This window comes from Acomys minous (genome assembly GCF_964271855.1).
Source record: "Acomys minous genome assembly, chromosome: 10".
In the NCBI taxonomy this organism is placed as follows: domain Eukaryota; kingdom Metazoa; phylum Chordata; class Mammalia; order Rodentia; family Muridae; genus Acomys; species Acomys minous.
Window position 1 is genome coordinate 86,418,715 of NC_140491.1, and position 23,427 is coordinate 86,442,141.

Sequence of the window (23,427 nt, forward strand, 5' to 3'; positions counted from 1 at the left end):
CTCTCAATGTGGCTCAAGTTTCAGGCAGGAACATTTCTTGCACTCTGGAGCCCTTGCTTTAGATGCTGGCCCAGGAGGTTGATCCGACATTTTCCCATGGAACCGAATCCCTTCTCCACTCAACTTATTAGCACTAGAAAGGAGGCGGCTCATTTTCCTCTCAGGTGTTGACAAAGGCTACTGTTGTCCAAGGGCCAAAGGCCTTTGGTGACTTGATTAACACACAGCCTGGCTTGTGCCGATTTTCACGTGGACACCAGTGGATATCATCTGCCGCCTCATTAGGCCGGCACTCTTCCTGCCTGCCTTGTAATAATGTCACTGGAGCACATAATAATTTTAGGTAAATGCTGGAAGTATACCCTACAGAGGTAACCCAGGGTCGACAGCGACAGATGCTGCAAAAAGCAACCGTTGCCTCCCTTTGCTCTGTGTAAAGTGCATCAGGCACAGTGGGGCTGGGCCCGTTCGAATGCTTGAGGAACAGGACATGCAGAGATCCAAGACTTTAAAAAAAAAAATCTCATTCAGATGGTCAGTGTTTTGAGATCAAGGGAGTCAAAGAAATAAGCTGGACAGCCATCTTGCTCTTTGAGAAGCTTGCTTATTCTAAGAACAAAGGCAGAGAGGGGCCCTCAGACGTTTTACAATGCACAGTATGGACAATGTATTGGAACGCTGTGCCATTTCCAAAGGCAGTGGGGGCCATGTGGCTTAGACTGACTCAAGGAGGACTTAGGGTGCCCTTGCAGAAGGTCTTCCTGACTAGAGACTGAAAATCCCCATGAAGAGGAGTAAAGAACTTTTACCTCGCTTTGCTCTCTTTTGCTGTAGTTGCTTTGGTTTTTTTTTTTTTGTTTTTGTTTTGTTTTTTGTTTTTTAACCAGAGTGGATTCCAAAAACCAGCTCCTTTGGCTAACACCAGACAGCGCTAATTCACCACAGTAGGGATCTCTCTTTGCCCAGGTGGAGGTGAGAATTTGAGGAATTCAGGGACTTCTTACTGGGGTGCCAGCTTATGAAGGGCACTTTAGTGGCGGCATTGCTCCCTTGTTGTGGAAACCTTTTTCTCTGTGGGCACAGCTGGCAGGTCAAGGCCGCCAGCCAGCTTGGGACTTGGTGCTGAACAGATACACAGCTCTCTCACAGCACTGGGTTAGGAATCAGGGGTCCTTCTGAGCAGGATGGTATAGATGCGACATGATAGCCAGACTTCTACTCCCCCAGCGATGCCCCCACAAATGCCTGTGCTTTTTTTTTTTTGGTGGGGGGAAACCAGGAGAAGATTCATAGAATTCCACCAGAGAGTTGGAACTGGCAAGGGCAGGCTCATCCAGTCTTACACTGATGGGAAAGGACAGTCTCTGATTCTCTGGTACTTGGACAGATCAGACAGCCACCCACTGGGCCATGACAGCCCACGTTTGGGTTAGGCTCTTTAGTTCAAATGGCTTCCCACACAACATCCTGTTTTAGTACATGTCTGAAGCTCTGTGCTGTGCTGTGATCCTATACTGTCTGAGGGAAGGTTTTCCATTACTCTTTGATTGGGTGAACAATAAACAAACAAACAAATGAGTAAAACAAATACCATTTCTGAATGACTATCACATTGGCTTGGTGAATTTTAAGACAATGGAGCACTGTGGCATGAGTTTTTTGTCTTTCCTTGAATGCTCCCTCCCCTCCCCTCCCCCCCTCTCCCCTCCCCTCCCCCCCTCTCCCCTCCCCTCCCTTCCCCTCCCCTCCTCCAAAGGCCCTTTCTTCATCTGACCTGTTTTCTCATCAGCGAGGCCAGAAAGATGAGAAAAAGTCACAGTTTGGAAAATCAAGGTCTTAGTCAAAAATTAATTCTACTGTAGATTTTTTTTAACCTGAAAATTTTATTGCACGAATAAGAGCATTTTGTTTTCCATTGCTTCCTATATGTGCAATTAGGTACCGGTAGCTACTGGTAAACAGGCCCCGCCTGCCTGCAGCTTCCCTTGGTGCCATATCTTGCTGTATAAGTGATGGAAAAAGAACTAAAGTGAAAAAAAGAGTTAGAGAGACGGAGAAGGGAGCGTGGTGACAGGGAGGTTTTCTAATTAAGTGGCGTCTTGGCATGGGCAGGTGGATCCAGGATGAGTGTATAGGTTAGGGGTGTCTCAGGAATCAGGAACCAAAGGTTCCAAGTCTAGAATGTGTGTAGTATGTCCACTGTGTAAGGAGAGGAGAGAGATCAGATGGATATCCGGGGCCAGCCAGTGGGTTTGCTGTGAAAGGAAGCCAGCTTCCCTTGGTTTGTCCTGATCCGGCTCTGCAGGGCCTGACGAGGCATGTGCCAGTCAAACACTGAAGTTCCCAGAAACCTTGTTGAACACGTTTTCTGATTAAATTGTACAGACACGTTAGCCAACAGGGGGATGGGGAGGGAATGTGCGAAGGAATTTGGGTTTTCTTCAGCGAGTTCATTAGGCTTATCACTAGATAATTCATCTTACTAAGATGTTGTGTTTTAAATGAATAGATAAAATGGCTGGAGGCTTGTGCTTATGTATTATTGGAATCGGAATACGTGAACAGCGTAAGAATGCAAGTGCTTGGAAGAGATGCTTAGTGAATGTGCGTCTCTCCCATCTTGTGGTTCTTTTTTTTTTTTCCCCCAGAAGCGACTAACATTAGCAGAACCTTGGAGTGTTTCCGCACGTTCTCCTGTCCTTGGAAAAACGCATCGTGGTGGCTGCCATGCTATTGTGATCTTGCAGATCTTGGAGCCTCTGTTTGTCAGACAAGTGTACCAAGTTGCCACTTCTTGTTAACAGCAGTGATGGATGAAGGCCACAGTTAACCCTTTACCCACTGGTGGCCACTAGAGCATTTGTCTCTTTTACTTAGACAAATACTGTGATGGAAAACCCATGTACACTCTTCATATTGCAGCTGCGGGTGTTTCTATAGGAACAATGCCTAGACATGTGGTATAGACAAAAGAGAGGTATCTATTTTGTTATATTTTATTTATAAACTTTTTTTTTCTTTTCTGAGAATTTCCGGAAATTAATGTCAGCCACCACAACACAAAGGAAGGAACACAATGCACAATTTAAGAAACATACACGTGCAAAAAAAAAAAAAATTATACCTAAGCATAATTTCACACCAGAACATCAATAATAAAGATGAAATTTTTGAAAGAAACCGGAGGTAAGCAAGCAGTTAAGGAGGAAAGAACAATAGTTTCATATGTGGCTTCTTCAAAGAGCTCCTGGGACAGGAAAAGACTAGAGCGAGACAGTCAATACTGAAGGAAAACAAAAACCAGAGAAAGTCTGCATTTTCAGAACTTACTCTCCAAAGTGAAGGACAGTCAGGCGTGGCGGCTCATACCCATAACTCCATCACCTTCCAGACCAAGGGAGGAGAAGTGCAAATTTGGAGCCATCCTGGGCTACACAACAAGTTCAGAGCCAACCTTGGCAATTTGTTAAGATCCTGTCTTAAAATAGGACAATGGTTTCTTTTTCTTTAAAAATGTTCCCTTTTATTGAAATAACGTCACCCTCCTCAGATAATATATCCACTGCCGCTCTCTCTCCCTCCACTTCTCTCAGTTCCTTCCCATCTCCCCTCTCATCCGGATCCACCCTCTTTCTGTCTCACATTAGAAAACAAAGATGCTTCTAAAGATAATAATTAAAATAGAATAAGATAAAACAAAAACTAATATACTAGAGTAGGATAAAACAAACAAAGAGAAGGAAAAGAAATGAAGAAAAGCCATAAGAAACAGATATGGACAGAGAGACCCACCCATCCCCACCCTTGGGAATCCCATAAGAAACACTAAACTGGATGCTATACTATATACACAAGGGACCAGCAGGGTGAAAAGAGAGGAGAAATAGAAATAAAATAATAAAAATTACACACACACACACACACAAACACACACACACACACACACATACACACACACACGCCCTGATATGGCATTATGAGGCAAGGATCCTCCAATGCTGCCACTGGGTTTGTTTTCTGTTGGCCATCTGCTGCTGGGCATACAGCCTACCATCAAGAGTAGTTTGTTTCCACAGTAAAACTCCCTTGGAGAAAACGAAATTTTCATTTGTAAGTGCTTATCAATTGTAGATAGCTTCTGGGTTAGGGATGGGGTCATGTGTTTACTTTCCAACTGTAGGACCCCATCTAGTGTGGACCCGCGTAAGTCTTGTGAGTGCCTCCCCTGTCTCTCTGAGTTTGTGTGTGACCTCATCCTATTGACTCAGAGGGCCTGGTTCTTGGTGTCCTCCATCCTTTCTGGGTGTTACACTTTTTCTGCCTCCTCTTCTGCAGCCCTGGGGTGTTGTCTTGCTGTGGGTCTCTGGATTTTTCCCCATAGGCTGCAGGAGGGAACTTCTTGGCTGAGCAAGGCACTGATCTGCTTCCCTGGCTAGAGTGTAAACATTTCTTTAGTGTGTGTGTGTGTGTGTGTGTGTGTGTGTGTGTGTGTGTGTGTGTATCTGTGTCCATGATCCAGGGATTAAACTCAGATCATCAGTCCTGGTGTCAGGTGCCCCTACCCACAGGCCAATCTTATAGGCCCAAGATACCTACTTTTAATGTTGCCAAATTATATCAATTTATACCAGCACTAAGACCAAGTGCCTCATTTTCATCCATCCTCAGCAGCACACCGGGGTGCTGTCCTTTCGTGCTTGCTCATTTGCTGTAGTTCAATCTGCATTCCTTTGCAAGTGAGGTAGACTTCAGACATGAACAATATTTGGCTTTAGTCCAAGAATGCTGTCTGTGTGACTGATTACCTGACATTTTGGGGCACTTCGTAGAAACCTAATGCATGAGAAGTTCTATAAACACCCCAGTGCTCTTACAAGCAGAATATGAGTTCCGTTCTTAGGGAGTAGGCTTTTGTTCACCAGTTAATCCTGCTGGTTAACCTGTTCTACCATCTATGCCCCTATGCATTTGGCCTGCATCTTTTCTTGTACTGTTTGTCTCAGAAGACACAGATTTCTTCTTCCTTACAGTTGACGGTTCCCCCCTTTATATTTTTTTTAATAGATTATGGTGTTAGGAACATCGTTATTATATTTTGGTTTTGGTACACTGTCAGCATGGATGTGGGGAGTGTGTGTGTGTGTGTGTGTGTGTGTGTGTGTGTGTGTGTGTGTGCACGAATGCATGCATATGTGCACATACGTATAATCATGTGTGGGAACATGGATGGGTAAGTGCACATGGAAGCCTCAGGTTGACCCTGAGAGTCTTCCTGGGTGCCTCTCCACTTTACTCACTGGGACAGGGTCTGTCTGTTGGGCACAGAGTTGGCCACGGCCATTGCTATGAGGATTCCTGTGTCTGCTTTTGGGGTGCTAGAATTGTAGGCAAGCCAGCCTACACGACCAGCATCATACCTACCCAGTGTCACGCACACCCGTGTCACATGGACCCAGCATCGCCCACATTCTGCCTCACACACACCCAGCACTGATGTATTCCTGTGGGTCTGAGAGTGCTCGCTCCCTGAGAGGCAGCTGCTTTACACTGAGAACTGTCTTGGTCCCTGGCTGTTTCTTCTTGTTTCTGACATGCATATTCCTCTATGAGATTGTTTGTTTGTTTGTTTGTGTTTAGAGTTAACGTGTTGCTCTTTTTTCCCTTCTCTGTAACAAAATATCTGAGAGAACTTAAGGAGAAAGATGGTGTGTGTTGAGGGGCCTGAGGTTCTGGCTCATGGTCATGGTTGTATTGTTCTCGGGCCTGTGGTAAGGCTGCCCATGTGAAGACTGGACTGTAGGGCAGAGCTGCTCAACCACTTGGCAGGCAGAAACAGAAGCAGAGGAAGAAGAGGGGCCAGCATCTACAGTTGTCTCACAGGCACATCTCTGGTGACGTAACTTCTTCCAAAAGTCTATCGCTTAAATGTTCCACCACTCACTAATGTGCGATAGGCTGGGGCCCAACTCTTCACTGGGGTCTGTGGCAGATACAGCCAAATGTCAGCAGTTAGTGTTTGTGCACATTTTTTTCATTTCTTTTATTCTTTGTATACCTTTTGCCATTTTTTTCTTGTAAAAACATCATTTGAAAATCACATATTTAAATGGATCTAGACAGTATACTATTAAGCGAGCTGACACTAACTCAGAAAGTTAAAAATTGCATGTTTTCTCTCAGATGTGGATCGTAGCCCGTAATGTTGTCTGGGTTTGGGTGTAAATGTGGGCAAAGCCTTAAAAACTAGAAAGGAAGCAAAGAGGGTAATATGGGTCCTGAGGCAGGAGAGAGGGCAAGCATGGGTACTGGGGATGGGTGGGAGGAAGTAAAATGAAACAGGAAAGAGGAAAAAAGATGGGGTTACAACAGACTGTGGGGCTATAAAGTCATGGTGAATATACTAAAACATACACTTTGTCTGAAAGTACCACGATATTTAACATCTTGCATCATAATCAAATAAAAAGGAAATAACTGACTAATGAATTATATTTGTAAACCCACTCAGGATTTTGTACCCTAATAAATAGATTTGCTAGGCCCGTGGTTTCTGGATTACTAATGCGTTTGATTTCTTTTTGCCATCCTGTTTGCACTTGGTATACAAAACCCCTCCTCCTTCCTCTCACTATTGCAAGTAATTCCTGCTAGTAAAAGTAGCATGTTGAGTTATCAAGTTTTCTCTTACTGTTTATCCTCCTGCCCCATACCTGTGTTAGTTTCCTACGTGGTTAGCATACAATCTGAGAGTTTTATTTTTATCTTATTTTGGGTTTTGTGGGTAAGGGTTTCTCTGTGTAGACCTGGCTGTCCTTGAACTCAGAGATCTGAGATTAAAGGCCTGCAGTGCCACCACCACCCAGCAAACTGGGAGTTTTAGAACTGAAATTTTATTTCCTCACAGTTCTGGAAGCTGATGGTTTGAAATCAAGGTGTACTCAGGGCTGGATCCCTCTGAGAAATCCATTGCTCTTTCAAGGGTCAGGTAGTCACCAGCCATCGTGGCATTGTTGAGTAGCAACTTAGTAAGTCTAGTCCCGTTGATATGTCCCCTGGAGGAGGACAAAGTCCCTCAGCTGCTCCATTTTACTTGGACTCCTAGAACGCAACTTATAGATTCCTAGATACTCAGTCATATCATACCCCTGGTCAGCCTTTAAGAAATGCCAATGTTCTCGCCCCAGTCAACACCAGTTAAATTATGCCTTCTCGGGAGGCTCCAGGCTCAAGTGTCTGTTAAGACACTGTCCAGGTGGCTGCACAGTGCAGCTGGAGCAAGTTTTACTGTGCAGCAATCTGGGTAAATACTTTATAAGCACCCACCAACTGCCAGACTTCAGGAGCCTGTAATAGGGCTGACCACCTTGCCTTTTTTTCCAGAACCGTGGACCTTTAGCATTTACAGAGGGTCTCAAACCAAGGGTCACTTAGCATTTGATAACTGTTTACTTGGACTCAAACTCACCAATGAGTTTAACAGTGTGTTATTGGGAAAGGTTAGGAGCCAGCGCCCTGTTAGAAGTTTGAGCCAGAAGCACTACAGTCCTAAAATGTATTGCTTATTTTCACCAGTTGTTTGCATGCTTGCTGTCCATACTGTGTGTTGATAGGCACCCTGTACTTGCTTCCTACTTTTTGGGGTTGGGGGTGGTAAAGAAAATATATTATAAAAAATTTGAATCTATGTCTGATTTTAAACTGTCTACCTTAATGGACTAAGAGTACTGTTTTAAATTGGCAAACTTTATACTTTAGAATATGTACAGAAAAGTTAAATAGAGAGAACCGAGGACTCCTGTATCCCCCATGCTGCTCAGTTTTTGCTCTGTTATCTCCTTGCATTTGATGACACTTGGTCACAGTAATAATTTACTATCACCCATGTGTCTCAGATTTCCCTAGTTTCTCAGTACAACCGCATATCTGCCCCAGGATTCCATACTAGGGCACCAGAGTGCATTTATAAATTACCCGTTATATTGTATATCCCACAAATCTATCGGTTCTCTAGCAAAACCCAAGTTAACTGGTAGCTTTCCACCAATATAAGAAAACCAACAGTTAGTTTTCCTTTGTCTTTCTGCACCAAGTTCCTGGTTCAGTGGGTATACATTTTGGTTCTGTTTCTTTAGAACTCTAAATGCCGACGAGCATGGGAACGGGCAAGGGTGTTCAGCTAAGATAGGGCTGGAGACGTGAGTGAGAACCACAGGTCTGCGCTACCTGGTTAGCTCTATGCAGTTCGAAAACGTTAGAAATATATGTTCTGAAATTGCAAAATGATGCCAGAAAGAAAGGGTAAAGGAATGTAAGGCGGAGGGGCCGAGGGAGGGAGGGAGGGAGGGAGGGAGGGAGGGAGGGAGAGAAGGAGGGAGAGAAGGAAGGGGCAACAGAAAATAGAAAAGAAAGAAATCATTTTTCCTCACCTGCGAAGGAAGGCGAAGGAAGCTGAGGGCAAGGATGACAACGCCATGGCCATTCAGTCTCAGCCCTTCTCATCCGTCCTAGTTGTCTCTCTTGACAAGCATAAAGACAGAGTCATCCGGAGACGCAGTAAATAATCCCCACAGAGTTTAATTGTTTTTTAAGTTGCAATTATGACCAATTAAATGCTAAGATGTGAGCAGATGCACAAGAATATTTCACAGTCTCTTGATGCACACCACCCCACCCCTGCCACTTTTGATACTACTACAAAAAAAAATACTAGCTCACCGAAACACGTTCTCCGTGATTATTTCATGTTGCACATCAGAAACTAAAACCAACCTGAAAACCTGCACAGAAAGATTTCTGTGGTTCTCGTCCAAGCTGTTCGTTGTAGGTCTTTTCAGTTAGTGCACAAGATGATGTGGGCTTTAGAGCAGCCATTGGGTACTTATTGCCAGTGAAGAGAGAGATCTAGCTAGAGGAGAAGAGAGCAGAGGGGAGGGGAGGGGAGGGGAGGGGAGGGGAGGGGAGGGGGAGGGGAGGGGAGGGGAGTTGATGTCCTCTGAGCAGGGTTCTTCCAGTCAGCACACTTGGATGAGTGTACTCCTCCCCTTGGTGAATTAAATGTGACTTCTGCCTTGAAGGAGCAGGAAGCAGGCAAGGACGTGGGGTGACCATCAGTGGCTACAGTCTGCAGGCAAGAGCCGCCCCTCCACATGTATGGGTGCCCTTATGTTAATGTGTTCAGAAGCAAAGCAGGACTAGATGTGTGGTCTCTTGTACTGCCTTTTTAAATTTTCATTCCTGGGCAAAGTGGAGCTCTATCTGGCTCTTAAAACACACACACACACACACACACACACACACACACACACACACACACACACACACACACACACACCAGTGTTTTGTGGGTGCACATCACAGCATACTGATAGGGGAGCAGCAAAATCAACAGGAAATCAGAGAAGTCACCCCATAAGGAGAACGTTGTAGAAGCAATCAACCATCTACTTCTTTCACCTGCCTGTAGCAGTTTCATGACACAGTCCTGATTTTTTATTTTCATTTAGGTGTCAGTTGCTTTTAATTTTTCCAGTGGAATGTGCAACAGGGTCTGCTATCACGGAATCTTTGGGTGGGACCCTGAAGGTTTGCGGTGCCCTCACTGAAAGCAAGCATGCGCCTGTGTGATCTTCCTGGAGGGCGTGTCATGGCTCACTGCAGATTCTCCAAGAGGCCCGCCATTTTAAATTTTTGAAAGGCACATTTTTCAAGGTGGGAGGAGCTTCTTTTAGGGGAATTCAAATAGAAAAGTGTAACAGTAGGACCAGAGATCCTTTGAATGGGAAGTCAAGAAGAGTCTCTCAGTATTATAGTCATGCTAGAATTACGGTTGGGGGGCTACTCAGAACAGCGGGGACTTGAGCCTGGGGCAGCCACAGTGTTTAAAGAAAGACCCTCCTAATCTACCTGCTGGCTGCAGGACCATTTCTCAAATATTGTATAGCTTTATCTAGGCCACCATTCTTCTAAGCTTCTTAGCAATTCTGTCAAGCAGAGTGGGGAACTTAAGGTGCTCATGTGGAAAGTTCTAAGATGGAGTCTATCTGCAGCCTGCATCGCACTTTGGGCTTGTTCCGCTGTTTTGCGCTAAGACCTATTGTGGTTCGAGGCGCAGCCATGTGATAGCTATACAAATCACACCACGCGGCAGACCCATGTCGGAGGTTTTAATGGGGAAAGGGTATACAGAGATGGTCTCTGGGGAGACACGAGGAAGGGAGAGAGAGGATGGGGTGAGCCCCCCTTTAAAAAGTGACCTGGAGCATGCGCAGAAGGTGCATACGTGGCTTAGGGGGACCTGAATCCTGGCGGCTGGTGGTGACGTGCTTCTGATGATGGTGACATGCTCCCGATGACGCATTTTTGGGGTGGCTCTGAGGTTGCCTGTTTTCCCACGGTTCTCAGGGTCTTTGGGATGGCTGTACCTCTGCCTAATTACTAAACGCCTATCGTAGAGGATGTGGTTCCCCCAGAGTACGGACTCAGATTCTATGTCACGGGGAACCAGTACTGTGCTTCTAGCAGGTTATGAGATGGTGTACAGCTAAAACCGTTGTACTCTGTAAATGAAACCCAAAACCAAAATGGAATGCCTTCACTGAAGCAATTGGCAACGAGGTTGTTACCAAGTTACCTTTGCCTTAGGATGAATAGAAGTCATTAGCCTAGAGGATGGTATCTCTGAAGGGCAGACACAGAAACACCTCTTGAGAAGCTTTGAGAGGGATTTAAATTAATTCTTGTTTTACAGGAATTTATGTATTGTGATTAGCCTCAGTCAGAGTGACTACAAGGAGCTCCATGATTGGGCGGGGGAAGCTTAGCTGATTAGAAATTTATGCAAATATATGAGCCAGGCTATGTGGGGTGAATACATAGACACCCACAGTGTGTGTGTGTGCCTGTCAGACACGGCTGCAGTTGTGTTCAGCCATGGGGTATTCTGATTCATGTTTTCAGGGGTGTCAAGGTGGCTACAGAGGTAGGTGTCGTTACCCACTTGCCTGGGTCATTTCAATGCACACGAAATCACAGGATTCACGGCGAGACTCCAGCCCCCTCCCCCATTTCCTGATTTCTGCGTGTCCTTGAGCAGCTAGGCAGTTGCACGTGAAGTCTAGTTTAGCATCTCAAACCGTGGAAACTGTTTAGTAATTGTAAATCATGTCACCTCTTTCCAAGGTAAAGGGGTGCTGGACTTCACAGCTGAGTTTGCAAACTAGGGATGCTTAGGAAAGAGCCCTGAAAGTGACTAAGGGCTGTAGCAGGTGTCTGAAAGGGGCTTAAAGAAATGAGACTTGATACCCTATGAGCATATCCTCCCCCTCAGTCACAGTCATAGGGGAGGGGAGTAAGGGGAAAGCAGGAGGGAGGGAGGAATGGGAGGATACAACGGATGGGATAACAATTGAGATGTAATATGAATAAATTAATAAAATATATTAAAATGATAAAAACAAACAAACAAACAAACAAATGAAGATCAGATATTCACTACAGGCATGGGAGGAGCAGAAGGAAGCATGCTTAGGGCTGACATAATGCTGGGGAAGGAGGAGGGAAGGCGCTCTAGTCTCTTGGTCTCCTCTGGGTCACAACCTTGTAGGAATAAGTCCAGTGCAGCTTGGACACCTCCCCTAAGACCCCAGGGCTCTGATTCGGCCTGGTTTCCCCCTCTTACCCCCACCCACAGATACGCAGTAGTGTGTGCAAGTCTCAGTTGTTACATCTTTTGATTTTTTCAAGAGGAGTTAGAGATATAGATTTGTATGTGGACATTTCCATTAAAGAACAAACTAGGCGAGACAGGGAAAGGCACGAGGACAGCCTCCTGTTGCCCATCCCCAATAAACAGACACCATTGTTGAAAGGGTAAAAACCACCATTTTCGCTAATGGTTTGACACCTGGTATAGTGACCATATTCCAGAAAAGGCCCACACCCAGGAGCAGTTGTCCATGCAAAATCCACCTTTTTTTTTTTTTTTAAAAAGAAAGAGAAAATGGAGTTGAGTGGGTACAAGAGGACCTGGGAAGAGTCAGGGAAGGGAAATGAAGATAATCAATATACACTATGTAAAATTCTCAAGGAATAAATAAAAATGTATTGTAAAAAGTAAAAACAATGCAAAACAAACAAACAAACAAACAAAAAACAGCTGGTGCAATTAACCACACAGTTCTTGTCCTTTATGGCACCTAGTTTGACCACGTGGGTCCTCTTATTTAAAGATGTTCTAACAAAGGCTGGAAGCAGTAGCTAACTAACATATGACAAGAGAGCCATGGTTGGCCTGCAAAGAGTACATGGCCATTATATTATGGTGGAGAGACATTTATTATCAACTCCTATGGCCTGTGGTCAAAACAAATGCCTTCCCAAGCCAGAGACGTAAAGAGAATTGTGAGAAAGGGTGTTAGTGCAACTAATATAAAGTGTGTGGTAGGGGACAGGCACAGAAGGACCTCAGAGAAAATGGTTGAAACTGAGAGTTGAAGGATACGTGAAAGATTGACAGGGAGCAGAACGAGGAATGTTCCAGGTGTTCAGGGATAGACAGTGCTGACAAGAACCTAGAAAGAATTTGATAAACCATGTGCCCAGTTTTTTTTAGCACATAGAGAAAAGCAAAGCCAAGCTGCAAATGAAGATCTAGTCAGAAAACTTTGCAAAAACATTGCTATGTGATTTTGATATGCTGTTCTCATTCTTAGTTTATCAAACAAATTAGTCTCCTTCTGTACTCAGCTCAGTTCCTGTAGAACACAACACAACACACACAAACACACAAACATACTATGCTCATACACACACCACACCACGCACACATATACACACTACACACCATACACATATACGTACACACACATCACACATACACACACTATACCCACCACACTATATACCACATACACGCCATACACTACACACACATCCACACACACTACATACCACATCCACACCATACACTACACACACACATACACACACACTACACGCAGTCCTCCACATACATGCATACATACACACATACACCACACACACACACACACACACACACACACACACACACACACACACGCACAGTACTTGCTGGCTGCTTTTTCGAACACCCAGCTTGCTTTTTTAAAGCATAATTACTGAGGGTGATTGCCTTTGGCGGAAGTGTCTGTCTCTGCAGAATTGATATCCCAAAGGGTAGCGGGTAGTTTGGCGTGTCATAACTAGGGTTACTCATTTACACTCTATACTCAATCTGACCCCATCACGCCTCACTCATGGTGCTAGCTCTATGCCCATACCATGTATGGCTTCATTTCACCCCATCCTCAGAATCCATCCTGGGCCCGCAGTCCTCTCTCTTTTCCCTGTAAACATCTGTATGTAACAAGAGCCTAGTGATCCTCACCCTAGCTGTTTCTTTTGATAGGGTCTCTACATTTCTAGTGTGCTTACACCACTCTTTGTGGCCTCATAGACTCTGTAGTATTTATTGAAAGCTCCAGATGAGTTAGTAGTGTCAGTATCAGTGTAATCCTTCGGTTCTGTCACTGCTCACGCAGATACTTTTTGTTGTGTGCTGTGCCATTTTGCCTTGAGTAAGCATTGCATAAAATCCAATTCAAGTTGCAGCCTGGAGCCCGCAGTCCTCCTGTGCCAGCGAGGATGGTCCCTCTGGCAGCCCCTTCCTGGTTGGGCTCTTGTTTCTGGGTCTTTCTTTGCCAGTTCTTTGGTGTGGCTAAGCTGCTTCTCTGATTCTTCCCAAGGCATATTTTAATAGAAGCTGGGTTTCGGAGCCATTGCATATCTAAAAAACCGCTTTTGATTCTGTGTGTGCACCGGTTATGTTTCATGTGTGAGGAGAGAAGATGGAATCATTCTTCTGCAGGGATGTGCAGGAATTTCCCATGGTTCTCTGCGTCTGTGGCTATGGACACATCTGGTCTTTTTTCTTCTCTTGTGGTTCTGATGATTCACAAGGACACATATTTCTTTCTATTCATTTTATTGAGATTTCTCTTGACCCTTTGAGTCTGAAGCCCCTGCACTTTAGTTTTGGGAATGCAACGCAAATTCCTTATTTCTTTCTGCATCTTTTTCTTCTCTTTGTTTCAAGAATTTTTTTTTTTTTGATGTTTGTACAGATCCTCTGTGCTTATCATTTCTGTCCACCAACTGTTCTGTTTTGTTAAAGATTATTTGATTTCTTTTTTTTTTTTCAGTCCTCTGCTAATTTAAAACAAGTATTTTTTTTTTCCTGTTAAATTCATTTTCTTGTAAGGGCCCTTCTGGATTCTTATTCATCCTTTTATTTAGAAACATTTGGAGCTAGAAAGATGGCTCGGCAGTTAAGAGTACTGGCTGCTCTTTCAGAGGACTCTGGCTCCATCTCCAGCACATTTGCACGTAGCTTCTCCCAACTGTCTGTAACCCCAGGTTCAGGGGACCCACACCCTCCTCCAGCCTCTGTGGGCAATGCACACATGTAATGAACTTTACCTACGTGCAGCCCAAACACTTATACGCAGAATGAAAATAAGTCTTAAACTTAATTTTTTAATTAAGATACTGTTTACAGTATATTTTGATATTCTTTCTCCTTTCCCAACTCCTCCCTCATCCCCCAAACCCACTTTTCTACTCAACTTTCTGTTCTTCATCTCTCACTCTCAATGCTCCCTGCTTGAAAAAAAAAAAAAAAAAAAAGGAATTAAAAAAAAAAAAAAAAGAAAATCCAACAGATAAATGTAGAAGAAGAAAGTCGGTAAGACAAAGCATAGTCAAACGAAAGAAAAACAAAACCAAAAATAAAATACACACACACACACACACACACACACACACACACACACACACACAGAGTCTGTTTGTGTTGGCCAACTACTACTTCTGGGCATGGGGCCTGCCCTGGACTGTGGCTAATATACTAGGTGACACACCATTGGAGAAAACTGATTTTTTTTTCCCCCTTTCCTAGCAGGTATCAATTACAAATGGCTTCCTGTTTATAGGTAGGACGTTGTGTTCACTTCCCTCCTCATTGTTGGGAATACAGGACACTGATAAAGTGGCCAAGAACCTGAGATGAGATAGGTCACGGGAAAACTTAGTAGGGGAAAACCTACCACAATAACACAATACAGGGCTGTAATGATAAAATGACCACCAGTGACATAGTGTTGAACCCATGGATCAGTACATCACTCAACACTCATCAGAGAAGCTTCTTGAAAAGATGGCAATTAACAAAGAGACCCACGCCTGGACAGTGTGCAGAGTGAGAGGCTTTGGAGCACTCAGGATCTGTGTGGAAGAGGAGTAGAAGGATTGTAAGAGCCAGGGGTGATCAATGGCTCCAAGCAAACAGTGTCTTCCCGACACAACAGGACTAATGGATGATGAACTCACAGGGACTGACTTGTACAGGTTAGACAGTTGTTTCTCACTGCTTCTATGAAACAAGAGCCAACCTATTTTTAATCTTTTTTTTTTTTTACAAAGAAAATTATAATTTTTTGGTGAGTGTATGTATGTGTGTTTGAGTCAAAAGGCAATTTTGGAGAGTTGTTGGTTCTTTTTTTTTTTTTTTTTCCCGAGACAGGGTCTCTCTGTGTAGCCTTGGCTGTCCTAGACTCACTTAGTAGACCAGGTTGGCCTCGAACTCACAGCAATCCACCTGCCTCTGCCTCCCAAGTGCTGGGATTAAAGGCGTGCGCCACCACACCCGGCCCTGTTGGTTCTTTCTTATGGGTTCAAGAATAGCCACACTCTGACCACTGGAACACCAGACTCAGATTGATGGAAGTTTATTTGAAATCTGAACAAAAACTGACCAGTCAGGGACATAAGCTGGGCTTAAGAGCCAGACTATGACACTGGACTGTTTCTAAAGCAGGCTTTTTATAAGAAAAACTGTAACCAGGTAACCAGGTGAGAAGCAAGGGGGGAGGGTAGTATTACATCATTTTGATTAGCTAAACCCAAGAAGAATCAATTTTGTTCTGAGCACAATGGAGCCAGGTGGCTAGACAAAGCATTTTAAGATGACTGGCTGGGATTTAGAATAGGGGAGCTCTTGGGGGGGCTTTCCATCTCTCTGAGTGTGAGGAACATAGCGGGGTGTTACAGTTGTAACTCTAATAGAACATACATTTATCTTTAACCAAAGTAGAGCATGCATTTATCATCTATTGTTTTATTCTAAGCAGCAAGCATTGAAACTTCCTGGTTTCAGGCATGTAGGGCCTGAGAACTTAAGCTTATTTCCACCTTATCATCAAAATGGAGACTCAGGAGCAAATGGCTTCTGATATGCTAAGAGCGACAGCTGGTGTTAACAGAGGAGCCACAGCTATGCCAGGAACTAAAGTAGCTCTCAACAGAGGCGCCATAGAGTTTAAGCAGGTTAAGCAGGTCACCACAATACTTCCATCGTCAGGCTTCAGGCTTGGGCAGTAAATGCCTTTACCTGCTGAGCCATCTCACCAGGGCCCTGTCACCTTTTGAGGAACATGCGTGCACGCATACGCCTGATCACCTTTTGTTCTGACTCTACTCTCAGCTCAGAGGCTTTCCTTGACCATCTTGTTCACCCTTAGCTAGAAGCTCAGTGCCTGTTTGGGCTCCCCTGTAGGTGACAGATGATAAGTAGGGGTTTGTAGCCCAGTCAGCCCCCTTGGTTAAGGGAGAGCGCACAGCACAGATTATAAAGGAACACGTCTGTGGCTGGACACGACTGTGATAAGTCAGGGTGGTTCAGGCCACAGGCTGTCACTCAATCCTCTACTTGTTAGTTTCTTACTTCATCCCTCTGATCCTTCCTGCCTGGTGCTTTTGAAACCAGAGAGCCTTTTCATCATTTTATTTTGAAAGAATAGGGCTCTAGGCCTCAGGGTACACCTTGATTTACAGGTTTGGAGAAAGCCTCTGGAGATCTAATTTATTATGCTTTTATTACATTTTTTTCTTAGATTTTTTTTGTGTGTGTATGAATGTTTTTTCTGCATGCACGTGTGTGCTTGCTGCTGCTGAAGTTCAGAAAAGAGTACCAGATCCCCTGGAATGAGTCACATGTGGTTATGAGCCTCTATGTGAGTCCTGGGAATCGAACCCAGGTCCTCTGGAAGAGTCACTGGTGCTCATAACCTCTGAGCCACCTCTCCAGTGCATGCTCTGTCTCTTTTACATAATTTTAGTTTTCACCCAACCATCCACTCTTTCTTCCTGCTGCCTGGCGTCTTCAGGTGCTAATCTTTTCTGGGATGCCACAGCACAAGTTAGCTAGTTTCTTATTGGTAGCCTACTCTGCACTGTTGCCAGGTTCCTAGGCTGTTGGGTGCTATTGGCTCTGTATTCTGTTTCCCCAGCCTTTATCCTACAGTTATTTCTTTTAAGTTGCCCTTGTCTTAATAAAGACATACTTAACAGTATTAACCATGTGTTTAGTGGGGATAAGGGAAATGAAAGATGAGTACATGAGTTAGTAGTCTGAGATTTTTCAACAGAACATTTCCCTTTCTCCTGATCTAAAACTTGATATACCCATGCTAGCCAGCCACCATCACTATGACAAAATATCAGAAATCATCAACTGATAAGAAGAAATGGTTTGCTTCAGCTCATGATATCAGTCCATGGTCATGTGGGCCTGTTATATGGTCACGTGGTCCTGTTACATTTGGTAGTGTGGTGAGGTGGGACAGCATGGCAGAGAATTCATTATGGGGGATACTGGTCACCCCACGGCCTCCAGGAAGTGGAGAAAGGAACAAGAAAAGGCCTTGTCCCAAAATGTCCTCTCAGGCAGCTCCAATGACTGAACTTCCTACCACCCATTAGCACCAAAGCTGGGGACCAAGCTTCAGACTTCAGACCCAAACTATGGCAGGATCTTAATTCATCTGCTTTCTATGTTTTCTTATCTTTTACAGTTTCTCTACCTCTGGCTCCCCAACTCCCTTATTTAGAAAATACAGGTATTCTTGCTTTAAGTTCCAAAAGTCATACTTTGAATTCTGGTGGCTCCTCTCTCTTTCCCCAGCACCTATGAGTTGGAAGTTGTCATTTTTTTTAAAGCCCATAGCACTCCTTGACCTCTCTTCTGTTCTCTCCCTTTATTATGGTGATTATGATTATTTGAGGGGTCACCAATTCTCTAATGGTCTTTTAGTCCCTGCCTTCCTCCTCACATTCTTGCTACTGTGGGTTTCTACCTTGAATCTTCCGGTGGCCTCCTCTAACCAGCTGTCCTTCTTCTCTGGCCTTGCCTGTTTTATTAGTTGGCCTCATATGCTCACCCCTGAATACTTCTGTAGCCTCATCTCTCTCTCTCTCTCTCTCTCTCTCTCTCTCTCTCTCTCTCACACACACACACACACACACACATACACACACATACACACACACACACACACACACACACACACACACATACACACACACACACACACACACACATACACACACACACGAAATGCATCCATTGCTGGTTGTGGAACTATTTCCTTTAAGTGAAAAAGCCCGGGCCTGCATGGCAACCTTACTGTGTCAGCCCCATATTTGCCTGGTAGAAACAAACACCTAAGCCCTTATCAGATTTGTCTCCCACAGCCAGTCCTTCCCCAGATGTTGCCCTTTCTTGTCAATGGTATCATTGACTTGTGATTCATTCAACTCAAAATGTGTGGGGCCATTTCTTATCTACAGTCTTTTCCTTACTCCAGGATCCAATGACTTCTACATTCTTCATGGAACTTGCTTTTGCCTTTGGTGTTCACCACTGTGGTCTTTGTTGGTAATGCATCACCTCTTGTTTGCACCAATGGGCACAGTCTTCTTTTTCTACCTTACTCTCCCTGTTTACCTACATCACCCCAGGTGCCCATCTGGAGCCATCAAAGCAAATGGAACTCTTCTTCCGGAGGGTTGTGAATAATTAGTTCTGAGATGTAGGCAGGACTGAATTTTGGAAAGTGCTTTACAGCAAGTGCAGCTGACTTATAAGTATATTCATTAAGCTTTATGTAACACAACAGCAATAATATGCAGAGTTTGTGGACCTATACAAGTCTTTCTTTCTCTCAGTATGCACTGAAAGGATAACCAACAAATAAGAGTGCTTCTTCCTGGGGAGAGGAAAAAAATGGAACTTCATGTAAAAACATAGAACGTTTGTCCTAGAAAATTTAAAGCCAAATGGCAAAGTTTCAGCATAATGTTATTATCAACTGAGAAGTATTTCATTATTCTAATTTTTTACATAAGGAGAATTTGAAACCAGGTGGACCTGATGTGTAACCTTGTTGTGTTCTATGGTACCCAGTTAAGTGATCATTTGCAGATGACTATGTGGCCCTATGAGACCTGTGTTCCAAAGCCTTCTGCAGTTCTCACCTCCTAGACTCAGCCTTCTAGAGACTTCTTTGCCTTCCTGACTCTGCCTTCTGCCACTCCCCACTCATGCAGCTGGTGGGTTAACCTGGGATGCTGCATTTTCACCCTGCTTTGTGTCTTTCCCAGACACACTTTCTCTAACCAATCCCCCCCACCCAGACTCCCAAACATTTGCCCCTTACGTGTTGTCCATCCCTCAAGATCCATCTTCTGCTGATGCCTCCATTCTCAAAGGCTCCTTTTCTTTGCTTCCCATAAAATTAATCTGTATTTCCTTTACAACTCTGATGATATTATGTTATGAGTCGCCCTTGGGCTTATTCCATCCTCCACATCCCAGATGGAAGCCGCTCAAGGCAAGGACAGTACTTTTCCACTACAGCTTATGTTTTTTATTGAGCAAGTACCTGTGAGCACCAGCAGAGTACTGCTACCCTCTGTGGGAGGTGTGCACTGGTAAGCAGAGTTCTATCTGCACTGCCTGTGGATGCCTCCCACTGGGGGTAGCTGTAAGGAGCGTCCTTTGTCCATCAGGCATGCAGTTATATCTTATTTTCTTATACACATGCACAATACACAATGTGTGGGGGTACCCACGCCTGTGCTATGCATGGCGGCACATGTGGAGGAAGACAGCTTTTGGCAATGGCTTTTCACCTTCAGCTTCAGGTTTCTAGGATCCAGCTCCTGTCTTCAGGCTTGCGTGACAAAGCTCTTTTAGCCGAGACTTCATCGTGCAGGCCCTGGTTAATTTTTCAAAGGAGAAGCCAGTGAGGTTGATGAAGCTGAACAAGGGAATATGAAGGTATTATCTAGCCTTTGAGTTGGGTCTTTCCATATGAGTTGAAAAGGAGAGAAGGCAAGCCTAGAAAAGAGGCGGACATGAGCCCCTGAACAGGCAGAGGGGTGCCAGTGAATTTCACTACTGTGGCTCAGAGCTAGTTGGGATTGGAAAGCAGGGTTGGGGAGGGGGCTGGGGAGTGGGTGGTGGTGGGGGCTTGAGAGTGATTCATGATCAGCCTGGGATCCTGACAGAGGAGAGTTTGTGAGGAAGCAGGGCGTTGACAGCGGAGGTGGCAGGGCTCCATGTTGCTGCCCACAGAGACCTCCACTCAGGTGAGGTTGAGGTTCTTGGATTCACTGAAGGATTTCAGGACGGTCAGGTGGAAGCAGAGTTGGAGTTCTTCAGGAAGAGATTTTTAGCACAGATTTAAGTACTGCGAGGGAGTGGGATCAGTAGAGAAGCACGGGAGCAAAGGGTAAGGCACACCCAGGTGACAGTGTGGCCTTCTCCAGGGAGAATCACGGTAAGTGTCCTTTAGGTAGCCTCACTATGGTTTTGGCAGCTTTTGAAGTTCCATCTCAGATGCTGCTGAGGAACTTCTTCTTCTTTTTTTTTTTTTTGTAAATGAGATCATAGTGTGCTTCCCAATATGCACTGGATGGGATCACAGTTGACAGGGGAAAACCATAGATCATAAGGGTTTCAGGGGAAGTTACATAAATCTCGGGGGTCTGCAAGGTTGCTCAGTGAATAGGGTCACTAATTACCAAGCCTAACAGTCTGAATTCCATGCCTAGACCCCCAAACGCTAGAAGGAGAAACTGAAACCAACACATTGTCCTCTGATCTGTGCGCGTGTGCATGTCTGTCTGTCTGTGTGTGTGTAGACACATTTTCTTCTATCATTCTCTCTCTAAACAATTAAGTAAATAGTGTATAAAAAGATCTAGTCTCATTTGAGCTCTTCAGGGAATTCCTGCAGTAGTAAGTAACCGTACTCATACACTCACGCTGTAAGCATGGTTTATTGTTTTAGCATTATTATCCAAAAATATCACCCTATAAATGGAAGATTGTTTCTACATAGTCAACCCTCACAGCATATGCTGTTAAATGTGCTGGAATCCTTGGTTTTTCAATGGACGAGAGACTTTAAACAGACTCTGGAGGATTATTTTTTTTTTACTCCATATGTCCATATAAAATTTCCCGTCTTTCTATCCTGCCTCAGTGTGTTCTGATTTTAGACACTGTAGGAAGCTGAATGGTACCACCTCAAAAGACTTATTCAAATCCTGTCCTCCAGTATCATTTGCAGAGGTGAATAATAGTCTTGGGAAGATACACACTGGATTCCGGACAAACCTTCGTTTCAATGGTCTTTTATCAGAGAAAGCGGAGTGGTTAGCAAAAAAGGCACAGAGGAAAGGCTTGTGAAGGGTCTGCAGATATTTGCCAGGCTGTGAGACTGGAGCAGCATCAGCATCATATGCTAGATGAGATCATGAACAGATTCCCTTAGGTCTTGGAGAAGAGGGGCACTGGGTACCCTGACCCACCTTGGTTATATATTTCTGGTCTTCCTGTTAGGGAATAAGTTTCTATTGTGTTAAGCAATCCACTTTTTATTACTGTAATTTTTGGACTGTAAGATGTACCTGACCATAGGATGCACCCAGTTTTTAGAGCAGTAAAACAAGAAAACCAGTAAAAACTGCAATCAGACCATAAGGCGCACCCTAATTTCTGATTCTCCCCTCCTCCCCCCGCCTTTGAGGGGAAAAGTGCGTCTTATGGTCTGAAAAATACGGTAATTTCTATTAGATAGCTTGGGGAAAGTAATTCGGGTATGCTCAGATTGAAAATAGAGAGCAGGAATTAATAACCAACTTAGTTCTAACTTTGTTGTTTTATATGATCCACTGAGAAAATCTATGTTCACCGTGAAGACCTCAGCATTGATACTTACGGTTTCTTGGTAGGGTTTGGAGATGTGATGCTGATAAAGGAAGTGGGTGAAACTGGTTTACTTCTCTATAGAGAAAATCTTTTCCAAACAAGAAGCAGTCAAATTGTTGAGCATTTGCCAAGTTTTGGCTCTCTCTAGTGCTGCCACTCATCATGCAAAGGGATACATGTAGGATCATAAGATTCCACAGGGACCCCGAGTAATCACAGCCCAATAATTAAAACCATTTAGCAAAGTCAGTATTTAATTATTGGTAAAAGATGTAAAGATCATTGAATTGGATAAGGAAGTTTATTATTTTTGTTTTTTATATTTATGTATTTATTGTATGTGTGTGACCAAAAAAATAAAAATAAAAATAAAACAACTTCGAGCAGGGTGTGGTGGTGCACGACTTTAATCCTAGACTCGGGAGGCAGAGGCAGGCAATCCCTGAGTTCGAGGCCAGCCTGATCTACAAAGCAAGTCCAGGACAGCCAGGGCTGTTGCACAGAGAAACCCTGCCTCAAAAACTCCAAAAACCAATCCCCCCCCCTCCCAAAAAAAAAAAAAAACAAAACAACTTCGGTGCTTGATTTTTTTTTTAAAACCATCATTGCATTAGAGATTCTGTGATAAAGTCACACAGTAGAGTGTGCCCTTTGACCCTTTAAAGTCAATTACCCCTTGGCTAGAGACTTGGTGTTAGCTGATTTAACAGCAGAGTTCTATAATTTGTAGGCTCAGAAACCATCCTTTCTTTTTCTTACTCCCTTGTAGGAAATTGCTCCCAGCGCCTGTACAATCAGCAGGGGTGGAGGAGAATCAGCCGAGTAATGGGAACTGAATCAATTCAAGAACTGTCTGATCTGAATGGTTGACACGCTTCCTGTTTGCCTGGCTAATTGCATCAGTCTTCTCTCCTTTCACTACGGGGAACTGGCAACTATGAGTGTCAGCAGTCCCCTGTGGCTGGGATGTGCCCTTAGCAAGAATGCCCAGCTTCTTTATGCAGCCCGGATAGGACTCCAAAAGCAAGGGGGTTTCTCATTCATTTCTGCAGACTTCTGGGCAAAACTGTACCCAGCTCTTAGGGGCTTTGTCAGGAACTGTGAAGTCACCTGACCAGTTGAAGCCTGATGGGTCTGGGACCTGAAGACAGGGCACATGGTCTCTCCATTTGCCCCTGGAACCCTGGCTTTCTCCCAGAAGTCTGACTTTACTCTGGTCCTCTCAGATTATAACACTGCTCTCTCTTGAGCCTGCCCACTATGCTATACGCTTGTATTGTCTGTGGGGAGTATAG

General features: G+C 44.3%; 1 protein-coding gene across 20 annotated transcripts in view; it reads left to right on the forward strand.

Annotated features, from left to right (window-relative positions):
- LYPD6B (LY6/PLAUR domain containing 6B) overlaps nucleotides 1-23,427 on the forward strand; it is a 165,396-nt gene that overhangs the window by 87,701 nt on the left and 54,268 nt on the right. The gene's annotated exons all lie outside the window — the stretch shown is intronic.